Here is a 3,728-nt window from a genome sequence, read left to right as displayed (position 1 = left end):
AAATAGGACTGTTTCTCACAGCCACACCAAAAAAAAAAAAGAAAGAAAGAAAGGAGAGAAGAAAGGGGAGAGCAAGAGGGAGTATGAGTGAGAGAGAAAGCAAGTAGGAAGAGAGAAAGAAAATCTGGAAAAGCAGATTTTTTTGGTTTCTAAATGATAATGGCTTTTGAGAGAAAATTCTGACCAATTTCAAAAGTTCATCCACGGTATTTGTGATGTTTATATTAGTTACTGTGGGGTATGTTAAATATTTGTTTCTACCCTACTATTTCATCAATATTCTGAAAATATTTGAAGTGCCAGATTATACCCTGTTTTAATTCTGTAATATACTAACTGTTAGTGTCTTGTTCATATTCTAATTATGTAACTTGGGCTTTGTCCATTTTCTTCACTATTATGTAACTGAGAGGAATCGACTGGCAGTCTGGGGTTGGCAGATACAAACTATTACATCAGAATGGATAAACAACAAGGTCCTACTATACAGCAGAGGGTACTAATGTCCAATCTCCTGTGATAAATCACAATGGAAAAGAATATTAAAAAATATGTGTGTGTATATAATATTAAAAAAATTACGTAAACTAACACATTTTTATTTATTAGTTGAGTTTATTTTCCTCTTCCTAACAATTCATACCTGTCTTTTACTGAGTATCTTTTTCTTTTTCCCTTAGGTTTATTCTGTTGCTCTTTTCTTACCTTTTATGTTGGATGTAGATTTTATATTTATGTACCTTGTAATTTATGTATTTTCTTTTTAAATACACACATATTTAGACTAAGATTTTTCTATGAGAACATTTTAATCATGTTCTGTAGTTACTTGAAAGTAGTCTAAAAGTTGTATTTTCATCTAATTTTTCTAATGGATTGGGAAAAAAATGTAAAGTAAAATATTTAGAAGGCTAATCTACAGTAAATTCTTCCCTAACTATGAAGTTCTTCCTTTAAAATCAGAACCATGCAATTCATTGTCAGCAATTTGGAAAACACATATGTGAAAGATACTAAGTTGATTATGCGGGAAGAACTAGAGTTATAATCTTTGGCCTTCAAAACTTTTTAAAACTTATGTATCAAAGAAGAAAAATAACATACTTGATATGGTTAGAGACGATTATATCATGAGGCTCAGATTTTTATTAGTTCTTTAAGAGCGAGAGAGGGTTGTATGGCAAAACCATCATAGTATTATAAAGTAATGATCCTCCAATTGAAATAAGCAACCTCCTTCCCCAAGAAAAGACCAAACCTGGGGGCAGGTAGTGTGCTTAGCATACGTATCTTACTCACACCTGCCTTGAATATCACTGACTAAATGCACTCTCAACTTGATCAGCCACAGAAATAGGAAACTGGACGGTCTTTGGCCATTATTATTCAGTCATTTCATGATTCCCTGGGGAAAGGATTTAAAATGCAACTGTTTTTTTAAAAGCTAGAGAATTCAGAATTTGAGAGAATTTAACTAACATCAAGCAGAATGTTGGCTCATTTTCTTTTTTAAAAATTAATAATTGATTTTAATTGGAGACTAATTACAATATTCTGGTGGGTTTTGCCATACATTGACATGAATCAGCCACAGGTGTACATGTGTCCCCCGTCAGAAAATGAAATCTCAATCCCCCTGTTATAATTTGACTCAAGATGATATTTATGATAAATACATCATACAAAACAGAGTATTCTTGTATGCATTCCATCAAAGAGAATCAGAGAATGCAAAAATTAGCATTGAAAAATCAGCACCTGCGTGTATCTGTTCTGAATTCACAACTTACATGAGTAAAGTTGAGTTTAGAAGTTAAGGATTTCATAGAATCACACACATTATGCTAAAGCTGGTACTAGAACCTACTTGGATGCCTAAGCATATTTCAAATAAACTGATATTTATTACAAATGCATTCCATATTTGCTACAAGCAGAAATTATAAAAGAACCTGAAAATTATTAGCTGTTGCTTAAAGTACTTATACTCAAGAGAAGAAAATGGTTTCCTTGTTTCATTTTGATATGGCTTTGATCCTGTCCGTTTCTTTATTTGAAGTCTATAAGTCAGGCACTCAGGCATCTGGGGTCTGAACTATCTTTCAAAGAATATGTGAACTCTATTATTAAATAATAGTAATGTTCCCTCTATATTAGTAAAGATATAATATCTGAAAAACAGAAACCACATAAATTACTTTCTGAATGGATGACATACCTGCTTCTGGCATTTCAACAGGCTCTGTATTTGATGCAAACTCCTCCCTGACATCAGGACCATCTCCACCTTCACCCCCAGTCTTTGCCAGAGCCAATTGCTGGAGATCAGCTTCCAGGCCAGAATCTTTAAAAAAATGCATCAATTCAGCTGTAAAGCATACAATATAGACAAGGGAATGATGATCTTCATTCCCTCGGTGTTATGAATTAAAAGCCTTAGGTTAGTATGCTAAAAATGTGATGAATAAGAACCTCAGGAGCATTCTTCTGGGAATGTTTTGCTGGAGAAAAAGGAAAGCAGAATTTTCCGAATGTTATTACCATTTTCCTTTTCCAGGGTTGTCCTCAGACACCTTAGTTGCCCCCTTCTCTTTGTCTTGAAAATAAGGGAAAATTTGAGCGACCACACTGACCTGCAAACTATACTCTCCTCAGTTTTTTAGGAACTGTCTGAAGTCCTTTTCTACTGTTTCCTTTCCTCTTCTTACTGATTATGTCTAAAGGCATGACTCATAGATACACTTTACCTTCAAAGGGATCCTTCTCCTCTTCTTCATCACGATTCACTGGATCCTCTCCATGTACTTCCTCCTTTCTAGGTGTGATATCCTGAATCTCAGCTGGCGGTTCCTCTTGTTGAGGTTGCTCAACACTGGGCTGCTGGTCCAAGTAGAGTGTGCATGCAAATAAAACCTTTTTGTTGTTAATACATCTAATAGCATAAATATACATAATACATAGATATATCTGAGCATAAGTAAACCTAACAACATTTTCCCAACACAATTCTATGTACTTACTTTTAATAATGTTACTCTTCACACAGAGATGAATTAGCTCCCATAAGAGTTACCCAGAAAGACTTTGGAAGTTATTTAAATCTATGTTGGGATGGAAGCATGCAGTCTGTTGTTAATAAGCAGGAGGAGGGAGTCACTGGGCACATTTCCAGGGAATTTAACAGTATACTCATCCAGGCAATGCCAGACTATATCTGGATCAATGTTCCTTCCTAAGACAAATCTCACCCTTTATCAGCATGGAAGACCTTTATCACTGCATCTGTACTACTTAACATCATTTTCTCAAAAATAAACTTGTGCTAGTAGAAAACATCAAATGGCAAGGTACTCACAACCACAGGTTCATCCACCTGGGCGCAAATCTTGATTTGTAGGTCCCAATTTTGATGCCACTTGCCCACTCATATTTCTCCCTGAAAGCAGAATATGGTGATTTAGAAAAATGTATTTAAGAGTACAGCTATATTTGATCACTTTATGACCATATGTTGACTTATTTTTTTTAATGTGAGAATACTTTCAAAAGAAAACTCTGGTTAAGTATGAGTGTACATGCATTTCAATTACACCAAATACAGTCGCTTGCAAAGCCATTTGTGTCTTTGCAAAGCCAGCAGAGAAATCACCTTAAGGTACAGAAGAAGGCTGAATTTTCGGTAGGACATTTGATTTCACAACAGAATTCTCCATCATGAAGATCTTTAG

At 34.7% G+C, this 3,728-nt stretch overlaps 1 long non-coding RNA gene across 2 annotated transcripts; it reads right to left on the bottom strand.

The window, feature by feature from the left end:
* Nucleotides 1-2,179: 2,179 nt before the first annotated feature.
* On the bottom strand, nucleotides 2,180-3,383 carry LOC113887733. Of its 2 annotated transcripts, none has more exons than XR_003509807.1 (3): nucleotides 3,356-3,383; nucleotides 2,748-2,880; nucleotides 2,180-2,344 (listed from the first exon to the last, which is right to left on the bottom strand). It is a non-coding gene; the product is annotated as an uncharacterized LOC113887733 (long non-coding RNA). The 2 variants fall into 2 exon arrangements; XR_003509808.1 differs by having other exon boundaries at nucleotides 2,748-2,877.
* Between the last annotated feature and the right edge of the window lie 345 nt (nucleotides 3,384-3,728).

The sequence above is a fragment of the Bos indicus x Bos taurus genome, chromosome X, assembly GCF_003369695.1.
Source record: "Bos indicus x Bos taurus breed Angus x Brahman F1 hybrid chromosome X, Bos_hybrid_MaternalHap_v2.0, whole genome shotgun sequence".
In the NCBI taxonomy this organism is placed as follows: Eukaryota; Metazoa; Chordata; class Mammalia; order Artiodactyla; family Bovidae; genus Bos; species Bos indicus x Bos taurus.
Note: the sequence above shows the minus strand (reverse complement) of the source record. Positions and strands in the feature narration are given on the sequence as shown.